The following is a 23,523-nucleotide window of genomic DNA, read 5'->3' as shown; positions in this document are numbered from 1 at the left end:
CAATAAATACTTATAAACCGTCCTCATATGAATTCAAATGTGACCAATCCATTCATCATTTTTCAATCCGCTTTGAATATTCTCCATCATCCAACTGACAATCTATCCATTTCTTTAACTTTCATCCTCGGGTGAATTTTGGCCCTGATAAGTTATGACATGTTAGTAAGAAAAAGAAAGAAAAAAAAAAAAAAGCATCTTTTTTTTTTATCTTCCATTTTTGGTTTGCTTTTTTATTTTTTAAATAGTCACATCTGGGCTGGTACATCTACTTGTAGTCTCTCCCTCGTATATACAGGGTGCAACAAAGAAAAAAAAGAAAAAACAAAACAGAAAAAAAAAGAAAAAACGAGCCTCAAGTCTACTATGTTCTGCACTATCAGCTAAGCACGAAGCTCTGTCCCATCGTCGCAGGGTTTCATCCCTGTACCGGTTTTACAAATACTTTAATGGAACATGCTCTGTTGAATTCATAACACTTGTGCTCCCCTCGGTGTACATACTCTCGATTAACCCGACAACAAAATCCCACCTCTTCACTGCTGATGTTTTTAGATGGCAGAAAACCTTCTGCTCTAATACAGGGTGGGCCAAAATAAGGGTCCTATTTTTAAAAATTAATAAATTCATGTAAGTTTTAAGAAGTGTTTTTCGGCCAAAATTTGTTTTGTTTATTTCAAAAAAATCTCGGAAGGGTCAGTCTACACACACATAAAGTTTGGTGAGTTTAACTTTTATTTTGTGGAAGTTATTCAAATTTAAAGATAGGACCCTTATTTTGGCCCACCCTGTAGTTTCTTCTCTCGGACTGATAGACTTTGGAATTCCCTTTTGCTTCCTGCTTTCTTGGCTGTATTGATACGCAAAAGTTTTAAATGTCATGTGATTAGATATCTAACTCCTCAACTCCCCACAATCCCCTATTAGACACGATCCCAAATAGTAGCCCATTATGCCCAAGTAGCAATATGCTTTGTTTGGGGTGAATAAGAGTTAAAACAAGTGAAGCATGCATGGTCCCCCGTGAGTGCACAGTGAACGAGGCAGAAAAAAAAAAAAAATAACTAAGTTCAGCATTTGCCCACCTCCCCCATTTAGCCTCCAAAGTCCCCCAAGGTTTTAACATATTTAAATTTGAGTTCAGCACCATGCAAAAACTGTTAAATAGACATACACAGAAAATTTTGGACAAATATGGTAAAATAGTCCCAAAAATGAACTGTTTTTATTAGTCCTAAAAGAGCCTCTGGGGCACATCCAAGAGTTATCGCGAAGTATAGACAAACAAAATTATATAGAAATCAATTAGTTACAACTTTTCAGAAAGTTTTATAAAAACCAAAGGCATTAATTTTTTTTTTTAATAAGCACAAAAATGTCAATTTTAGCCATTTTAATCCGAAAGGCACTCCCTGGGGGAGGGGCGGAGTTTTCCCGGAAAATCCGTTCTGTTTCTTTGTTACTCATATCATGTTTAATGTTTGTGCAAAATTTCAAATGCTTATAAATTATTCAGTGAATTAAATAGTGATAAAACTGCTGCCGATTTTATTGTTTTAATAAACAGCTTCCAAAACTTTTAATGCCTGAAGATCTGCTGAGAATCTTGAAGTCAGTAATTTAACTTTCTATTCCGCAGTTTCAATTCTTTAACCAATCAGCTTACTTTTAAAGTGTAGAAAGTGTACGATTTTTTTGTACTCATCCAGAATGCGATGCGATACGTGTTAAGAATAGCTTTCTAAATAGAAAACCACTCATAAAATGAGGAAGACGGGTATTCAAAAAATTTTGAATAAATCGTCTGACAATTATTGCTTTCCCATCTTTCAACTGCTTACATGATCTGCCGAAAGATGCCGACGCCAAATTGCCGGAGATTGGTTTGTAAACTGGATAATTAACAAATTTTTTTTTTTTTTTTTTTTAATTTCCGAATTTGATTTTGTTAGGCTGACTTATGGAGCGACGAAGAAACCATGGTGATCGATATTTTCGACGTTATTGCTTAACTTCGGTCAACTTCATGCGGAAAAGAAAAAAAATCCAGTACCCAGTACAAGTGACAAACCATCCCTACTTAAACAAGAACCGTTGTAAAATCATACTTAATCAGTCACGTCACAAATTTCAACCTCTATTTTTTTTTCATTTGTCGATAACTAAAAAAGCAAAACAAAACAAAAAGAAACAAAAACAAAAACACAATTTATAAATGTCGTTACCCTGGAAGAAAGCGACAAAAATTTTGTATAGTCATTAAAAGTAGTTTTGTTGTTATTGTTGTTGTTGTTGGTGGTGGTGGTGGTGGTGGTGGTGTTGTTGTTGTTGTTGGTGGTGGTGTTGGTGCTGGTGGTGGTTTCGAAATATATTACTAAGCGAGGAATCATTTCCATTAAAAATCTAGTTAGTATTATGCATCTAAAAATTGAGAAAAACATGCTTTAAAGTTGTCAACATTATGTGAAAACGCAAAACAAAATGACCACCGAATTTGATCTGATGCCATGTTTATCTAAAAGCGAAACTCAAATTTTCACTGGAAATGATTTTCTAGTAATATCCATTAATAATAAATAATAGAAATTAACAATATAAATTAATAATGTAAATTAACAATACACAACATAAAAACCAAAATGTCTAAGAAATTTTTGTTTTCATTAGTCCATGATCGCAACTTTTAAACATTGCTCCCTCCCCCCACACCAAAAAAAAAAAAAAAAAAAAAATCTTAGTTTCCGCAATTTAAAAGAATTCCTATTTACAATGCTTCCCCACGGGACAGAGTTAGACACCAGGGTCGTTTTTTAACGTGGAGAAAAGAAACAAAAATTAAAACTTGTCTCAGTCGTGAAGGATTTCTCTTCCACTGAGAGAGAACAAGAAATTGAAGTGCAGCATCTGAAGAACAGATACTAGACTTTGAGTTATATATTTTTTATTTAATCTGAAAAGTTTAAAACAAAACAGTAATAAATAAAAAATTAGGCACAAGGCCACTCAAAAAATAGCGAGTGGGTGTCTATGGTCATCCTCGTCACTGTATCTTTGCTAGTCTATGCTTGATCCTTGCTACAGTTCTCATACACTGCAATACCCCAAGCACCCCGGGGGTCGTCCTTCCTAAGATTCCCAGATCATATCGTGTGTGTGTCTTTTTTTTTTTTTTTTTTTTTTTTTTTTTAATAATCAATAAAATAAATTTGTAAACATAAAATTTTAGAAAAAGTCGTTTGTTGAATTTCATTCCATACTTTTTATCTTGGCCAGAAGGCCAAGTCGTCAGAGAATTTAATTCCACTGGATTTGCCATAAAATTACTGATTTTATTCATTTGTTTATTCGCCTGCTAACTATTCTGTACTTTTACAGCAAACTTAAATGTAGAAGATATATAAATGTTATCTATTTAATAAAATAATATCTTTTGATTGTGTCGAGTGAATTTTATTTGTCCTGTAGGGCATCAGCGCCGGCACCGGCTGAGAAAAACGGAAGCTGAAGCCAATGACCCGGCTGTCTAGAGTCTAGACAAGCTCCTCACATAAAACCAACAAAAGTCGATAATCATTTATTTTTCATGAAGTTGAAAAGGAACCAGATAAAAAAAAAAAAAAAAAGAAAAGAAAAAAGAACGAAACGAAAAAAGAAAATGAACGTAACCTATCCTTTCCCCTAACACTACCAGTACTTGTAGTTACAATACCTGTCAGTCTGACAACGACAGCCACCCCCCTCCATCAAACAACCGCCCTCCCTCCACGCCCAACCTTATTCTTTTCACCTCGGAGGCTGGACAGGAAAGATGAAGGAGGAGAAGAGGATAAAAAGGAAATGGTCATTTTTATGGCGGGCGTACATTATTAACGGTAGCAAAATCGTCGAAGTTGACGATAATAGATTACGACGGCGAGAATGCCGATAATATTATATGCAAGTTTATCATAAAAAAACAACAACAACAACAACAAAAACTAGTATACATGAATACGATAATGTGGTCTTAGAGGCTTACTATCACTCAGTTTCCTGGGAAAACCACCGGCCGTTACCAGTAAGAAATCACCGGTAAACGGCCGATGCGATAACACTAAATGTTGTTACTACTACTACTACTACTACTACTACTACAAGAACGATAATGATGATGATGATGATGATGATGCAAACTCGTCCACCCAAATGGCATTAAACTTCCAAATGTGCTATTCTTGTGATGAAAACAGACAAACACTCAGATGGCACTGAACTTCCAACAACAGAACTGATAAAGAATGTTGACAACGAGAGAGAGGCTACAAATATCTGGGGATACTGCAAGCCGATAATATTAGGAACAAGGAAGTGAAAAACCAGGTCACAGCCGAGTACAACAGAAGATTAAGGGCGATTCTGAAATCGCACCTCTACAGTCACCAATGCTATCAATGTCAGAACTGTAGCAAACCATTCGATATACAGTTGGTATTTTCGACTGCGATGTAGATTAATTAAAATGTTTGAACGTAAAATCACGTAACAATGCTTACATTTTATGCGGTTTTTGTCAAGAAAGTACATGTAGATAAATCGTATCTACCTAGCAACGGTTAAGGTTGTTAGGGTTACTTAGTGTTGAAGATGTAGTAAATATAGAGAAGGGAAACTCAACTAAATCTATTTCTGAAAGAAATGGCTGGTTTGATTTTGGTTTTACGGCATATCAACCCTTTTCGGGTTATTTAATGCCGACTCCAGTTATTTTGGAAATAGTATTCATGTCGCATCAAGTTATTTTGTAGAAGGTTTTTATTCTTCAGGCACTTTGTATCGTCAATCGCTAGTTTGTAGTGTTTGGTTTGGTTGTTTTATTGTGGATTTTAACATTTTTTGTTCCCTGTCCTGCAGAACATGAATGAGTTTTGCAAAGGCAAAGGGAAAAGGGTTACAGTATTAATGTTTGGTAACCAGTCAGGAAGGGGGGGAGGGGGTAGAAAGAGAAAACGGAAATGGGAAGAAGGAAAAAAAGGTGGGTTGTTGCTTTTTTTTTTTTTTTTTTTTTTTTTTGTAGAACATAATTAAGTTTTGCAAAAAGGAAGTAGAAAAACAAAAAAGCATCAATGTTAGGTGCATTTCGTTTTAGGAAGCCAATATCTTTAGACAGCCTGATCTGGTAGCATCAGACTGAAAGAAATGAAACTCTTCCTCATAATGTGAAAAAGAAAAAAATACTAAGACATGCGGTTGAAAAGAGTGAAAGGTTGCAAGAGAGAAGAGGAAATCATTTACAAAGAAACTTCACAGTGTATTATTGAAGAATACTAAAGTTAGAGATAATGACAGCTGGAATTGGTTGGTCAGTGGTGCTCTTAAAAGATCTACTGAGAACACTTCAATGAGAACCCAGGAACAAGCCACTCGCACTGGATCCATCAAACACGACATTGGCAAAACTGCAGAATCACCGATGTACAGAATGTGTAACGAAAGGGAAGAAACATTAGCACATTTTTATATCAGAATGCCTTATGCTAGCTCAATATTAATATAAAAAATGGAGACACGACAAAGTCGATCAGGTTCTATACAGAAATATATGCAAAGCAACAATGTTAAACTTTTTTGAAACATGCGCATACAAACTGATAAGCTTCTTCAACGTTTCAAACCTGACATAATTTTTCTAAGCAAAAACCAAAGAACTTGCTCAATCATTGAAATAATCCGCCATTTCGATACCAAAGTGCAAGAGAAAGAACATTATATATATATATATATATATATATATATATATATATATATATATATATATATATATATATATATATATATATATATATATATATATATATATATTGAGAATTAGTTAACCTATAGAAATGTAAAGAAGTCAACATGATTCCCATTATAATTGAAACGCTTGGGACCATCAGATTGACGAGACAATTTCTTTTTTCCAATTCTGCCAAAGCTTTGCCTGTTAGAAATGGCGAAAGTGTTAAGGTACAGCTTGAATGTTTAAAATCAAAGGAATTGCTCTGATGTTCAAGAAAAAACAAAATCCAACTTTTATTTATTTATTTATTTATTTATTTATTTTTACACAGGCATCACCATAGTATCAAGGCCAAGAGGCCACTCAAGGATAAAGGTTAAAGTACAGTAGAAATTGGACAATATAATAATCATTAGTAATGAATATTCGCTAAATTTGTTAACTTATATGGAACGGCTCATCAAGAACTTGTTTACGTTAGACTTGAACACAACCATATTGTAGTCAGCCGGAAAGCAGGAAAACGGAAGACAATTCCACAGGCGTGCAGTTCTAAGAAAGAAGCTTTGTTCATGGAATCTACGTTTAGGTTTAGGCACAGATAAAGAGTGGTGGGAATTATTGATAGTGTTTTCAGCTAGACGAGTGTTTCTTGTGAAAGTTTGGCGAGGGGGAACCATAGACTGAAGCTCAGTCGAACACTTTCCATGAAAATAACGATACATCAGAGACAAACTCGCAACATCTCTTCTTCAAAATAGCCGTGAAAGGTCAAGGAGGATGGAAAGGCTGAGGAGGGAGAGCACTAACCAGACATTCACTGAATTAGTGTAAAGACAGTTAGAACCTTGGGGAGACTTATTGCCACCGAAATACTAGTGAACACCAATACTCATTGCCAGCGAGAAGTCAATAGTCAATAGCTGTTGCGATAACGCAACGTCATTTGCAAAGATAAAAGAGGTGGAGAGTTCTGGAAATCTGGGATGGATTCGTTGTCACTCAGATTTTATCATCAGTAAGTAATCTCTGATGTTAATTTGTGTAAAAACTCCAAGTGAGCAAAATAAAATAAAATACAAATGAAAAAAAAAAAAATAATAATATTAAAATGGAACAGAGAATACTGAAAATCAGGGGCATATTGCTCGTTAATCAGCTTCCAGGGAAAGCCATCAGCGAGAAATTCAGGATTTCCTCGATCAGTGAAGTAGATATCCTTTTTGATCGGGACAATTTAATTTTTTGTCCCATCCAGAGTGCTTCTTTTTAGGGGGCTGAATATTGCGTCCCCCCCCACACACACACACACACACAAAACCAGCCTTGTGTCTAACTTCGTGGAAGAGAGATGTAAATAGAGACTCGTGTGAGAAGGTAAAGAAAAGCCCGAGGGCACTAAAACTGCCAGCGTAGATATAAAAAAAAAAAAAATAAATAAATAAATAAAAACCATATCGTCTCACCCCGCCCCTAAAATCGGTCAGTATCACGCAAATTGGTTTTGAATTCTTTAAGGGGATGGAACGACGAGGAGATTGAGTTGTTTAGAAGGGCACGGGGAGTATTGGAATGCTGAGGAGGTTTATTGTTATTCAGATTCCAAAGAACGCATAAAGGTTATTAAAAGAGGTGGAGAATACTGGAAATCTGGGGAAAACTTGTCTATCAGACTCCGGGGAACCCCACCTGTTTTTTTGTATGCCAATGAGCGATCATTCGTGATGATGATGATGAAGAAGAAGAAGAAGAATTGCAAGTTAACTACCCTTTCACCCCCCTCCCCAAAAGTGTAGTGCTGGTATCGACTGGCACCACATCGTCAAGGGTCAAGGAGAATGAAAAGACCAAAGAGAAAAAGCACTAACCAAACCTCCACTGGATGGGTGCAAAGAGAACTGGGATCTTAGAGAGGCTTCAATGCCTCCCTCCAGAGACCACGACCACCCCTGCAGGGGTAGCTGTGCATGTAATTGTGAAGCAAGGGTTGTGCAATCTCCGACCACACCTCTCCTGAATCTGCACTGCTTGGAACCAGTGGCTAGAAGAGGCCCAAGATTGACTGGAAAAAATGCCGAGATAAGCAGAGAGCACGTACAACACATGGAATGCCCAAATGGTCACCCATTTTAGTACTGACCAGGCTTAACGTTGCTTGGAAAGGCTTATTGCCAATGAAATTTCAATGAAGACCAATTCCATTGCTAGTGAGAAGTCAATTGCCAAGCGGCTGTTGCGATGATGCAAATTCATTTGCAAAGGTTATCGAAAGAGAGGCAGAGTACTGGAAATCCGAGGATACTTGTTGTCACACAGACTCCAAACCACTGGACATTATTAGCATGGAAATCACTAGTAAAATGCTGGTGCGATAACACTAAATGAGTTACAATAATAACGGGGTGAAGTAGGACGGAGAAGACTGTAAATCTGGGGAGACTTGCTGTCGCTCAGATTCTAGTGGAAACCACCTGTTCCTATCAGCCAAAAGAAAAAAAATCACGGGTAAACGGCTGGTGCGAGAAAGTGAATAACAAAAAAAAAATTGAGGATAGTGGTGATGTGGGGGGGGGTGAAGGTGGTGATGCAGGTTTTGGTGTTAATGGGAGTGGCGGCAGAGGTCATTATTGACGGGTGTAAGGTAAGTGTGTGCAAGGGGGGTTCCACACATAAACGTTAAGAAGATTTGAAAACTACTAAAATCTTAGCTGTAATAAAATATGTTTCTGCCGCTGCTAGACAAACAAACCGATCGATGGTTTTGTTTAAACATTGTCTGGAGTGACACGATGTGGGGTTGGTAGTGGTGTGGGCGTAAGAAGAGGGTTATTATTGATGGCGGATGGGGGAGGGGGGATAAGACCGCATTGACAGACGGGTTGGGGAAGTTAGTGAGGGTGGGTGTGACGAACGATTTTAGTAGTTTTTATTCAGTACGACAGCTTGGACTAAGAGATCTTGATTTCAGGGAGGAAGAGGAGGAGGAGGGGAGACTGATATAGATACAGCGAAAGGTAAGTGTGTGTGTGTGTGTGTGTGTGTGTGTGTGTGTGTGTGTGTGTGTGTGTGCGAGTGCGAGTGTGCGTGTGTGAGACAGAGAGTATGAAAGTGAGAGAGAAAGTGTGTGAGAGAGAGAGAGAGAGAGAGAGAGAGAGAGAGAGAGAGGGGGGTTGATTAAAATAACTATTTGCGATATAAGTTGAATTTTTATTTAGGAGAAACCAATTGGCAGAAGTTTGGTAATAAGTTCCGTTGACATGACCTTACGCCAAACTTAACTAAGTTCATTATCATATCATATGAATCCGAAGATTCTATTGCAGGCATTGGTTTCTCCGGTATTTTTTTCGAGCAAGAATTCTTTTAAAAAGACATCGAATATTTACGGGAGGGACCAACATCGTAAGTGAAAATGATTTTTGTAGAATGAACTAGATTCAAACTCAGGATACTCAGGTCGCCAGTCATCTCCTACTATTAAGTTAAGTTTTTTTTTTTTTAATTTTACTTTTTATCTATCTACATAAATGAAGCAATAGATGTGTTTGTCTGTTTGTCCGTCTGTGTGTAAATATTTAACCGATGAACTCTGATCACATAACACTGACATTAACAGGAAATATTAATCATATATGGTTTTTATAACGATTAAAATCTTTGTTTGGATGGATAAATAACGCGTACGGAAAAGTCAGCAAGTTGAAATGCCAAAATCTTCATTTCAACTTGTCGACATGTTTGCGTATGCGTAAAACTAATCATAGCTAAACGTGATTTAATTTTGAAACTTTCTTATCTGTCTGTCCGATTAGCTCAAATGGTAGGGAACGTGGCTAGAACTTTAAGTGTTTTGCTTTCAATTCTAGCTGAAGGTACCCAAGTCATTTTTTTTTTTTTTACTTTTTTAATTAGTATTATATATTAAGTACAATATAATATTCAATAAAGAATTGGCTCTGTAATAATACGAAACCTACACGAATTAAAATATATTTAAGTGTATTTTATGACTGGCAAGGTCGCCACCCTTGCTAGTGTGTAAAAAAAAAAAAAAAAAAACAAACTATTTATCCAAATTATCATGAGACGCATGCCGTGGGGCAAGATTTAACAACAAACATAACATCACTAACGATGCGAGTTCGATAATGCCTCATTCAATTCTTGCAACAAACAAAATACACTACAACCTTTGTAATAAATCTAAAAGTGTATCCCGTGATTGGTTGGTCGACGAGAGAGAGAGAGAGAGAGAGAGAGAGAGAGGGGGGGGGTAATACCGAATATTTTATTATTCTTTGTGACGCGACAAACTAAATCTTCTATCATATGGGGGGGGGGGGTCCTGCTTGTCTGCACGTCCAGCTAAAAGTCAAAAACTGCACAAGACACTCCTACAAAGAAGCTCTTATATTCTTTATCGACATTACCACGGGCGTAAAATATATTACAACTAAGTGGCCTACTATAGTTAAGGACGACCCGCGGGCTCCCTACACCTACCGGGCTGGTAGGTGTAAGAGAGGGTGCCACTCTACTTCAAAGACTGCTCCACTTATCCTTCCATCCTTCCTTTATAATATCGTATGTTTACCAAGGGGATATCCAAGTACCATTTTTTTTTTTAAATCTTTGGTATAGCTACCGTTCTTCCAGCTTATTAGCCAACACTCTTACCATTATGTTGGTGGGCATCTTTATTATTATTATTATTATTATTATTATTATTATTTAATACTAGCAATGACATTCGACGTTTCTCAGGATTGAATGATGATAAAGGAATGTTTCACCCCCCGCCCATATTTTTATTGCCATCGAAATCAGTGAAATCGATCATTTTTCAATCAAATCGATTGTGATTGCCTTTTCTAGTGAAGGAGTAAGGACCAACCACTGTTCACCGGGAGGAAGCTTCACATGCACCCGCCTCCGCAGTGACTTAGTTCACAATGCATAGTAGTTTACATTGCACTGTAGAGAACCTACTGTTAATTTTATAAAATTACTTTAATATAATGGCTTGAATTAAAGGTTAAAATGCAAAACTAGAATGGTTCAATAGAAACACTCATTTTGAACGTGCCCTGTCATATCAAAGAACCTACTGTTATTCTACATGCCGGGTATTTCGGTTTGTGCAGTAATAAAACTTTTCAAATGCACTAGTGATGTTAGGCTGTATTTGGCGTCAACTTTAGTTAAAATCGCCTATTTTTTTCTTTCATCGGATTTTTGCGATCATCGATTATTTATATTTATCGAAGGCATTCCGATACAAAACCTATTTAAGAACACTGTCAGGCAGGCACATAAAGTACATGTGTGAAATTTCATAAAAATCGGCTGAACCATTTAGGAGTCCATAAGGCACGAACTCTCTCTCTCACTTTCTTACACACACACACACACACACACACACACACACCCACAAACATATGTATAAAAATATAAATATATTATATTATATATTATATTATATTATATTATATAAAAAGTTCTTTTTATATAATAGCGGATTCGTTTCTTCCCATCTACTTTTAGCCCGAAACTTAAATTCATTGGTATTTTAGACCTAGAATCAAAGTATAGTATTATTTTTATTTATTTACTTTTTTCATCACTTCCTGCTAATGAAATGATTACATATAGACATCGTCATTCATTTTCAATAATTTTTTTAAACACGATTTGGGAAAGTAAAATAGGATGACCCTTGGAGTAAATCTGGTATTACGGTGATAGCTGAGATTAGAACAGACACTTTTTAATTATCGTGACAAATGAAGACCAACGAAACATTTTTTACTCGCAGTTTCGAATGGCCTTGTATTTAATTTGTTTGGAATGTTTAAAATATAACTGTTTTACATTTTTTGTACATAAATAATTCGAAGTGTAGTATGAGTTATGTCCCCTGTCAGAGGAAGGGAAATCCTTTCATGACTTTGATGGACAAGATGCAGTGTGTGTGTGTTTGTGTTTGTGTGTGTGTGTGTGTTTTAGGGAGAGTGGGGAAGAGCTAACAGAAAGATGTTACACATTTTAACTCTTCTATTTCATTACCCATGCCCCGGGTAACACGGGGTATCCCTGCTAGTAAAATAACCAAAACTTATAAAAGGAACGTGAATGAGTTTTGCTTAGCAATAAAAATGCGATATCAGATGATCGCGAGGCCAACCGACAGAGGACATTATAACAATGCGTGGACGCATCTTAAAAAAAAAAACTAAGCTTAGTAACCAACCCCAAAATGTTCCCTTTTAATGTGGGTGTGACTGGTACACCGTATGAGAGAGAGAGAAAGAGAGAGAGAGAGAGAGAGAGATTGGGGCCTTCATCGCGCGCACACACACTCATCAAGCAAAAAGCCTCCGCCTCCCATACTTCGAGTTCCGGTCTCTTTACAGTGTCGCAGCAGACCCCACCTATCATCATCGTCATCATCATTAGAAAGCGCACCTTATCCCCCTTCCCCTATCACCTACTAATGATCAAGAACAACAACAACAATATTAAGCCCAATTCCCTTCAGACGAGAGAGAGAGAGAGAGAGAGAGAGAGAGGCCCTAGCGTGAATCAATGTACGGTCACGACGGCCAGACAACAGCTGGGCGATGTCGACCCTCCCTTTCCCTACCCTCACTTCCATCATTTTCCTACTCCCACCATTCCCTCTCGTCTTTAGCTCCCCCCCCCCGTCCTGTCCTTATTCGCCGACGACGCAGGTCGCAGCGATGCGTTCCAGGTAGTTTCAATAGTGATAGTCGTGGTCGTCGCAGACGTTTTAATACGCTAAGCAGCGATAATAGTTGTCATCGACTTGTAAAAAATGCACTTATAGTTGATTGGGTGTTTGTTTTACGGCATATCAAACCTTTCTGACGGTCATTTGATATCGAAATGCAATGCCGCAAATTGAGGTTACTTATGACAGGTGCGAGAACGTTTGTTTCTACTATATTGTGCTTTTGTTGCAAAAAAAAAAAATAGGAAAAAGACTATTATCTCAATAAATTATGTTCTCGAAAACGTGAAGACAAAATGTACTTTAGCTTTTTTTATACATTTTTTTGGTTCATGTGTATACGAGCGATACCCCCCTCCCATATATTTTTTATTTTCGTCTTTTTAATTTTGGTAAAACTTGTCGAGAGCACTTTATTTGAGGGTTGTTTTGAAAATAGAACCGAAATTTAAATTTCGTTCGGCTTTTTTTTTTCTTTTCTTTTTTTGCGCATGCACCAACAAAAAAAAAACTTCGCCGTTTACATTCGAAATGTCAACTTTTAAAGGTTTTCGGGCATGCTGACAAGTTATGGGGTATTTATTCCGAAAACCGTTCTTAACATGGGGAGGTTGGGGGTGTTTATTCCGAAGGCCGTTCTTCGTGGTCAGCATACTCGAAAACTGATGCAAGTCGACATTTCGAAAGTGAATGGTGAGTTGGACTTAATATAAAAATAAAAATACCAAAATTTTTTTTAGCAAATTGACTTTTTCGTTTAAAAATTAAATTATTCCATTTTTGTTAATAAAATTCTTTTATATCATTTTTTTTTAAATATAAGTAAGATTGTTGACTTTTATTCTGTCAATTACTTTCGATTGTATTGGCGCATGCGTAAATAAAAAACAAAGATTTAAATAGAACAAAATTTTAAATTTCCGTTCCATTTTTTTTTTTAAACAATCCCTAAACAGAGCGCTTTCGATGAGTTTTACGTTATTTTTTCTTTTTCTTTTTTTTTTTTTTTTCGGCGGATTATTATCGAATAGACACTAGTTTAACAGATTACAAAAAAAAAAAAAAAAGGGGGGGGGGCTAATATTTAAATATTTGACAGAGGTGCTCAGTTTCTAATACAACGTTCTAGTAAATCGAGCACCTATTTTAGAACCGCTCGACCTTTTTAGGCCAATTTCCCGAATTTAGCCTTTGTAAGCAGTTTAGCCCTTTTTTAAAAAATTTTTTTAAATTTTTTCGCTTAAAATTTGCACATTTCCCATTATCTTATATTATTATTTTATATATACATATTATATTATTATTTTATGGTTATCTTCAAGTTGTAGTCACCACACATTTACCAAGATTTTGCCCGGACGAATTTTTTTTTTTTTTTTTTCTAGAATTCTTTAATTTTAATACGCAATCTTAAATTTTCATCACTTGACGTTTACAATCTTTAAATTAACAGGAAAATTCTTTGGTATACGTACGTGTGTACACAGTATCTTATACAATAAATCGATCCCCCATATTGGAACCACTCGACGAGAACACGCACATGCCCTTTTACATAAAGGATTTGTCATTTATCAATCTAACGGTAATCACTAATGATCAAACTAAATACATCTTTAAAAAAAAAGTTAATTTTTAAGGGTATTCGGGTCTGTATGCCGCATTGTTTACACTGGTCGCCATATATGTCTTCGCGCACCCGCATTCAATTTTATAATGCATTATCATAGTATCCCCGCCATACAACATAATTAGTATCTGTTCTTCAGATGATACACTTCAATTTCTTGTTCTCTGTCAGTGGAGGAGAAATCCTTCACGACTGAGACAATTTTTATTTTTGTTCCTTTTTTCCACGTTAAAAAACGACCCTGGTGTCTAACTCTGCCCCGTGGGGAGACATTGTAAATAGGAACAATGCACATAAACATTCCCTCGGGACAGAAAAACAGATGGCCAGACACAGCTGAAATAATCAGTGATTGCGTTTTCTCACCCCAGACGTAATTGGAGGCGAATTAATAAGAGCGCGAAATGAAACGGCTCTTCCGGAGTTTTCTTTGGTCCACGGTTTTGTGATGTTTTCTCCTTTGGCGAAATATAGCCATCAAAGATACTAGCCAATGCATTCCCCCCCCCCAAATCTTCTTGCACTGGCAGGAAATATCAAATACCGAAAGGACTCGTGGACATTTCAGAATTTTATGTTGCCACATATGGGGAGCAGCTGCTCAGATCACTATTGCCTGCCTGGACAAGGTACAAAATCGACTTCGAAATCTAGTGAGCGATGCCCTTTCCTCCTCCTTGTTACCTCTTTCTCACAGAAAAGACGTTGCGCTATCGTTATTTTCATGGCAGGTGCTCGACTGAGCTTCACTCTATGACCTCCGTAAAATATTTATCGCAAGCACTCGCCTAGCTACAACCACTTTTAGCAGTTTCATTTACTCTTTATCTGTGCTTAAAATTAAATTCCATGAGTAAAGCTTTTTTTTTTCTGAACTGCTCGTCAGCTGACTATAACATAATCGTTTTCAAGTCCAATGTAAACAATTCTTGATGAGCCATCTTCTAAAATAAATTAACTTATGAATATCCGCCATCATTGATTATCACGATGTTGTCTCACCTTACACCTATTGAACCTTATCTTTTAGTGGCCAAATCCACGCACAACTGCTTGAGAACTTACTTCTAAATTAAACGTAACGTATACGACAATTTCCAACCACTTGAGAGAGATTGGAAAGGCAAAAAAAAAAAAACAAAAAAAAAACAGAAAAACTTGATAAATGGGTTCTTCAAGAATTGAACAACCAAAGGAAATGCCATCATCTTCCATTCTTTTACGCAACAAGAACAACCCGTTTCTCGACCAGGTTATTATTTATAATGAGAAGTGGATTTTTTTTATGACAACCGGCAACGCTCAGCTCAGTGGTGTGACGCCAACGAAGCTCCACGACACTTCCTGAAGCCAGAGGTGCACCAAAAGAAGGTCATGTTGACTGTTTGGTCGTTTGTGACCGATCTCATCCACTGCAGTTTTCTTAATGCAGGCGACACCATTACAGCAGAGAAATAGTGTCAACAAATGGATGAAATGAATCTGAAACTTTGACAACAACACCCAACTCTTTTGTCAGAACTGCTCATCTATGGAACATTGTTCCGCTGGCCTGCTTCCCGGTTGAATACAACATGGTGAGCTTCAAGTTCAATGTAAACAAGTTCTTGTTGAACTGTTCCCATAAATAAATCAGATTCTACACAATTCTCACCATTAACGATGACTACACGACGACCACCTTACATTCATTGACCCTTATCCTCGAGTGGTCTTTTTGGGGATGTCTTCTTATGCATTTATTAATTAATACATTGAAAAAAAAATGTTTTAACATGCAGAAAACTACTTGTTAGTCCCAAATTTGAATGTGATATTCGTTTTCAGCATACCCGAAAACCTATAAAAATTGTCATTTTAAAGGTGGAATTATTAATGCGGAATGGAAAAAGAATGTAAAAATTTACCCCCCCCCCTCCTCATCCTAGGACACAGAACTTTCTTTAGAATCATATTGAACAATATTTAAAAATATATAAATATTCGATTTCTTTCCGATCTATTGTAGTCCTTTACGGACGACTATTGCTGGAAACTGCCCGGACTTTTCATTTTCCACAGATCGGGCTAAAATTATATAGCAGCCGTAGATGTTAAAGCCGACGAATTGTTTACGATCGATATTGGAATAATAACTCACAAAACCTTATACGTCGTAATGTGTGTGTGTGTGTGTATATATATATATATATATATATATATATATATATATATATATATATATATATATATATTCCTAAATAATATATTTTGTTGGTTCTGAGGGCGGTGAAAATAAACTGGGGGATAATTTTGACGAAACTCATCTTGAAAGAATTATATGCAGTTCAATTTTTTAACTCGTTCCTGTCGTATCGACGACCCCCCCCCCCTTAAAAAATGCATCAATTTTGCATTTATCTCAATTCATATTATTTAGAAAATTTCATTCGTTATTATTTTATTTGACTTGTCTGGTTAAAAGAAACTGCGTGTATGCGCGCGCTAACTTTGAATAATCTCGTAGAATAGAAAAATAAAGAAAAAAAGGTGGCCAACTTTGGTCAAACTTAAGTTGACCAATCATAGAGCGTGTTTTCAGAAGATAACCAATCAGATGTTTTGTTACATTTTGACACGCACACACGTCTACAATACGAATATTAAAAAAAAATATATTTGTTTGTCTGCTTCTTCGGACGTCTACCGACAAACTTTCAACAGGTTTAACAAATGAATAAATTAAAAGAAATACGCCGCATCTGAAGTGGCTTATTTTTGAAGCATTATATTTTTTTTTTTGGGGGGGGGGGGTGAATTATTAATTCAAATCTCGTGCGTACGTCTGTAGATATTTCGACAGGACTGACATGTTATGCCGGGTCTAATTTTGATAAAGTAAATAAAAAATAATTAAAAAAAAAAAAAATTTGTATGGTATACGTACTCGTTACGAAATTATGTCATATGCCAAAATTCGCGTAAAGAAATCAAATTTTTATGATTAAGCGAGACGTAATGTTTTTGATCCAGCATAAATAAGGAGACAACTGAATTCGAAGTATCGAAATCATATTTAGCCTTATAATGAATACATTTATCACTAAAATCGTGAGACAGAAACAGTAAAGTTTAATAGAATTTCCAGCTGGCTGCAGTGTGGCCGTCTTCGAGTCAAATGTAAACACGTTCTTGATGAGTCGTTCCCCTTAAATAATCCAATTTACCAAATTTACACTTCTAACGATCACTATGATATTGTCCTACTGTACACTCTTTAACCCTTATCCTCGAGTGGTCTCTGGGCCTTGATAAGTGGTGATTCCTTTGTAAAAAAAAACAAAAACAAAAAAAAACATGACTTTATTATATCAGAACAATAAGGAGAAGTTAAGGAGAAATTTTATTTATTTTTATTTTTTTAATTTCATCTTAACTTTTCCTTATCGCTTTAATAAAGTTATATGTACCTTTTATTCCTCAGCTTCCAATTAATATCAGTTTCCTCCTTTGATAGTGTGATTATTATCTTGAAAAGTTTCGCTTTGTTAAAGATTTACTCTTTGACAACATAATTATTTTATTTTAAAGTGTAATAGAGAAATTCGCGTGATGGGGCGTGGCACTCATTCCCCCCACCCCACCCCCACGGATTTCGTAGTTCGTCATCAACTCAACCCAGTGACATCTAGCTTATCAGGTAGGTGTCTGTTATGATGACACTATGCCGAAGGATTTTTTAGTGGGTGCATATGTACGTACACACATAGGTAAACTCACACACACAGGTAAACGCACACACAGGTAAACGCACACACACACACACACACACACACACACAACATATGCATGTTTTCATATAACTATTCATATGTCATGTCATGTCATATGCTACTGATACCATGTAACCCAGTACTACTTGCCTCATGGTCGGGTCACCGGCGACTAAACTGGTACCCACACCAGACTTGTTTGGTGAGGAGGGTGACTAGTCTCCCTGAAGGATTAAAAACAAGATCTTCCAAAGGGCGACTGTACCCCTTTTTGGGGTCAACGGCCAACTAGTACCGTGTGTGTTTGTATGTGTGTGTTGGGGTGGAGAGGACTCCTATAAACCGTGGTGAAGGCAACCTTTCTAGGAGAAGCAAATCTCTGATTTAAAATAAAAAAAAAACAAAGCGGGAGACCAGTACCCGCATTAAGCTGGTCTGCAGTTTAACTTGTTGCTGGCTATCTTGCTCTTGCTTGTTGCTGGATCTCAACATTTTAAACTGAGAGAGAGACTTAGCTGTCGTACAAAGCTAAGACTCTGTAACATCATATTTGTATAGATACTCCCTCAGGCATTTGTTTATAAAAGTGGTCCTGTGGCAATGGAAAAGTTGTGACGCGTGGAGGCTTGAAATGCTGGAAGCATGTAATAATTGATCTCACTGACCGTCTTCAGTGTCATGCCTGCTTGAGCGTGTGAATTCACCGGTAGGACTAAAAAAAGTCATTTTTGGGCTCATCGACTTTAAGTGTCTGAGGGAGTGGCACTCGTCTGACAAGACGTTGCAATCATCATACATAAATATATTTAAAATAAAAACTATCTGGCAAATATACCCGGTGACCCAAGTGCAAGAGAAATACAAACAGTTGAACTCAAAAGAACGGTTAGAATCTTAAAAAAAAGATCTCTTGGTTGGAGTGAATGAAATAGTAGGTGAACGTCTGGCATCCGATAGACTGCCCCATCCCCAGCAAAAAAAAAAAAAAAAGATAAGGAAATTAAAAACAAAATGTACTAAACATCCGCACATTTATTTGTAAACATTCGCATACATATGTAATGTACGACATAAAAAGAAACTGGAATCTTAGGAAGATCTTCATTGTTCCAGTAATTGTAGAACTCATGAAAAAAAGAAAAAAGTAATTGTAGGAGTGTGCAAAAAAAAAAAAAAAAAAAAAAAAAAAAGTTTAAATAAACTACCTGGCAAATATATCCGGTGAACCAAGTGCAAGAAAGCTCCAAACATTTACACTAAAAGAAACGGTCAGAATTTTTACAAGATCTCTTGGTTGGAATGTATAAAATAGTGGGTGAATGTCCTGCATCATGTAGGATGCTCCATCCCCAGCTAATACTACATGAGAAAAATCAAAATACAAGAGAGAAGCTTACTGCCTATGACCCACTGATATGACATTATGAGGAGTGTGCAATAAGTAATGCCCCTGACCCACTTCCCATAGCAGTAGAGCAACGAAACTTGGCACAGTTATTAGTCTTTCTCGACATAGGAACCACCCTGAGTTATGCATTGCTCCCATCATTTGATGCAGCTCTGGAGACCGTTTTTGTAGAATACGCCAGGTTGGTCCTCCAACCACGACGTGACTTCAGAAATCAAGGCTGCATCATCTGGGAAACGCTTTCCTTTCAAAAACAACTTCATGGCTGGGAAGAGGTGAAAGTCAGAGAGTGCAAGGTTAGGGAGGATGGGGAAGGATTTCATAACCACACGCCCGTGCTTCTGATCTGGTGACATGTGAGTTGTGAACCGGAGCGTTGTCCTGCAGGAGGAGGGTACCTTTGCTGATCTTGTCCCGCCTCTTGATTTTGATAGCTTCCCTTAATTTCCTCAAAAGTGAAGCATAATAGGCTCCTGTAATTGTGGTACCCTTTGCCAGGAAATCTGTCATCACTACTCCGTCCTGGTCCCAGAAGACTGTGAGCATGACCTTGCCAGCGGAGGGCTGCACCCTTGCCTTCTTTGGAGGTGGTGAGTCCAAGTGCTTCCACTGCATTGACTGGGCTTTGGTCTCTGGATCATAGTAATGGACCCAGGTTTCATCCTGTGTAATCAGTCTTTTGAAAAACTTTGACTCATCTTCTTCGCACATCTCCAAATTCATCCTCGATCACTTGACGCATTCTCGCTTCTGGAATGATGTGACCAACCTGGGAATCCATCTGGCAGACACCTTATGCATTTGCAAATGGTCATGAATGATAGTTTCCACAGACCCTGTACTAATCTTGACATCTTGGGCTATTTGGCGAATAGCAATGCACCGATCTTCCAAAATGGCAGCCTCAACTTGACGGACAGATGCCTCATCAATGGCAGAAGGGGGGCGACCAGGTTTGGGAGCTGTTTCCACAGACTTCCGGCCATGTTTGAATTCACAATGCCAGCGTTTTACAAGGTCATATGATGGGGCATTATCACCATAAGTTTCTTTCATTTCATCAAAAGTCTCCTGTGGTGTGCGTCCTTTCAAATACAAAAACCGGATCACTGCTAGACATTAAACAGGCTCCATTTCACACCTGACTCAGTTCAAACACCTGTAAAACAGAACCCACAATTAGTTCAGAGCTGTAATTTGCCACATAACCCGTAGAGATATAAATCATTGCATATGCAAAATTTCAGCCAGATCAGACAACTGGAAGTAGGTCAGGGGCATTACTTATTTCACGCCCCTCGTATATGAAGTTTAAATTCTCTTCTTTCCCATGCTGATTGATAGATGCAAACATGACTTTGCAACTTAGTTCGAATCCTTCAACCGTCATTAATTAGCATTTCTTACACTGAAGATTGCATAAGCATAAGACACAAGTGTCTGTAGGTAATCCAGATCTATATATATAAGTGAACATGTCTCTGTGTGTGTACATTTTCCAATGCAATAACTCTGTCCATTTTCAGTCTACAGACTCGAAATTTGATATACAGAGTACTGAGATTTGGGAAAATCTTTGTAATCCATTTTCGGCCAGAAATCCTGCTGTTCAGGGGTAAAAGTTCAATGATTTGAACTTTGAGAACTCTAACAAAAGCGTCTGCCAATTTGCGGTCTAACACTTGAAATTTTAGGTATAGGTTCCTTGGACATGGATCTACCTTAATAACTTGATTTGAGCCCAAAATAATAAATGTTAAGGGGGCAAAGTAAAAAAAATTGATCGTTTTTTTTTTTTTTTTTTTTTTTGCTCAATATACACCTCTAAACACCCGGGCAACGCCGGGCTGAAATGCTAGTGTGTGTATATATATATATATATATATATATATATATATATATATATATATATATATATATATATATATATATACACGCACACACAGGGTGTCCCAAAAGAAGCTGATGGTAATAAAAAAAAAATTTAAAAAAATAAATAAATAAATAAATAAAAAAAATTTAAAAAAATTTTTTTAAATAAAATAAAAAAATTCATAACTTTCTTAATTTTTTTATATTTTTCTTTTATTTTTTCAGATCATCTAGAGTAACTCTTCCAAGGTCATCATGAGTCGTTGCACTACCGAGGAGTGGATATTTATCGTAGCGTCATATTTTCGGTTAAATGAGTCAATAGCAGAAACAAGGAGAATTTCGACGAAACTTCAACACAAGAAATTCGCCTACTCCCAATGCAATAAAAGCTATGGTGCCTCCATTTCATGGGGAAGGGTCTGCATGTGACCTCCCTTAATCTGGTAGACCCCGTATGACACAAAGTGATGAGAATCGTCAGAAATTAGCAGAGAGTGTGGCCGGGGATCCATCCACATCAGTAAGAAAGAGATCAAGTCAAATTGGTGCCTCTCGATCATCTCTTCACAGAATGCTTCATGAAGACGGCAAATTCCATATAAAATTCAATTGGTGCAAGAGCTTCAGCCAATGACAATGGACAATGCTCTACAGAGAGCACAAGAGTGTGAACATGAAAATGGTGGACATTTGAGTAACATCATTTTTCATAACTAAAATTAGACCTTGTGAAAAACATACCCTAGATTTAGTTGTGTAAATAAAATTAGAATAAGTAGACTATGATATCTTACTATATCTCAAAACATCACGGAGAGGCTCATCTATCTACATATGAAAATTGGTAAGCATAACTTAAATATTGAGGAAGCTAATAAAATTTAAAATCCGTCAGCTTCTTTTGGGACACCAATATATATATATATATACGTGTGTGTGTGTGTGTGTGATCGGGCTGCTCACACAAAGTTAGCAGGAGCCACATGATATGTACACAAATGATTAAACCGGTGCGCGTACTGACGTCACAGCGGAAGTAGAGAAGGGAAATGAAAAGTAGAAACAAAACACAACAATAAAAAAAAAAGACACCACATGGTGTGTATCCGGCAAGCTGGAGCAGTGTGAGATGAACGTGTGGCCACGTGGCTGGCGAAAGCGTTTCTGGGGAAGCACTTGTTCAGCAGGGCAGAATTTCGTTAACAATATGAGGAACTAATAGACTTTTAAAACAAAATACAATGCGTTATTATGGAAAGTACCATGAATAAATGCCTTTTATTTTAACTGAAAAAGCTGAATCAAATTTTCTTTCTCTTTTGCGACTGTCTTGGATACAACTGTTGGGTCCGTTAAAATATAATATATATATATATATATATATATATATATATATATATATATATATATGAAAATCTTGTTATTGAAAATTTATTTAAATTTTCAATAAAAAAAAAAATTATAAATCTGTAAAGAAGGTATACACAATGTAAATTATCCGACAAGAGTACAAATAAACAAGAAAAACCTTATTCCATGGAGTTTCAAAGAATACAATTCTTCTCATCAGAGGGAAGAAGTCTGCAAAATATACAATAAATTTGACAGAGAACACAAACAATATGAAATTAATCATATATATAGGGTTCCCTCAGTCTTTAACAGACTATGGATACCCACAAAGTGATGCCTGCACATGAAATTTTTGTGGCAACAGTTGCACAATCTCCAACCACACCTCTCCGAGTCGACATTGTTAAATACCAGTGGCAAGTAAAGTGTATGTACAAGATGACTGGAAACAAATGCCGAGATAAGCGGAGAGCACATACACTGCCTAGAATTCCCATATATATATATATATATATATATATATATATATATATATATATATATATATATATATATATATATATATAAAAGAATGGAAACAAGCTACTTAAAATGATAACGAACACAGAGTCACCGATATTTTGGTCTTTATATCAAACCTCGTTGTAAAAATCGATAGGACACATGTAAATATATACATTATTACATCCTTACGAAGATTAAAATCAAGATACTAACCCAAATGTCTAGAATCCGTATTCCAATTTTGATCAAAATCCATTACATGATTTTTTATTCTAGAAAAAGTCTAAAATTTAACGCTCAAGCTGAAGATGTCTTAAGAAGAAATTAAAATTCAGAAGATTCTGTTTAATAAGTGTCTAATGATTGCTGATAAAATTTAATGCAAAACTGCAATATTTTTATTTTCAAAATGAGAAATTGTGTCAATATTATGGCCTTTTAAGAAACTCTGGGAATATTTATTAATTGATGTCTAATTCATATTGTTGAATT

General features: G+C 36.5%; 1 protein-coding gene and 1 long non-coding RNA gene across 6 annotated transcripts in view; one reads left to right on the top strand and one right to left on the bottom strand.

Annotated features, from left to right (window-relative positions):
* LOC145247940 (nuclear receptor subfamily 1 group D member 2-like) overlaps positions 1-23,523 on the bottom strand; it is a 490,243-nt gene that overhangs the window by 112,047 nt on the left and 354,673 nt on the right. The window lies entirely within an intron of this gene.
* Positions 8,644-21,972, top strand: LOC145247933 (uncharacterized). 2 transcript variants are annotated; one of them, XR_013863305.1, is made up of 2 exons: positions 8,644-8,772; positions 21,397-21,972. It is a non-coding gene; the product is annotated as an uncharacterized LOC145247933 (long non-coding RNA). The 2 variants fall into 2 exon arrangements; XR_013863304.1 differs by lacking the exon at positions 8,644-8,772 and adding an exon at positions 8,894-9,160.

This window comes from Euprymna scolopes, chromosome 26, assembly GCF_053919585.1.
Source record: "Euprymna scolopes isolate OS-2025 chromosome 26, ASM5391958v1, whole genome shotgun sequence".
In the NCBI taxonomy this organism is placed as follows: domain Eukaryota; kingdom Metazoa; phylum Mollusca; class Cephalopoda; order Sepiida; family Sepiolidae; genus Euprymna; species Euprymna scolopes.
The sequence above is the reverse complement of the archived record's forward strand: the minus strand, read 5'-3'. Positions and strand labels throughout refer to the sequence as shown.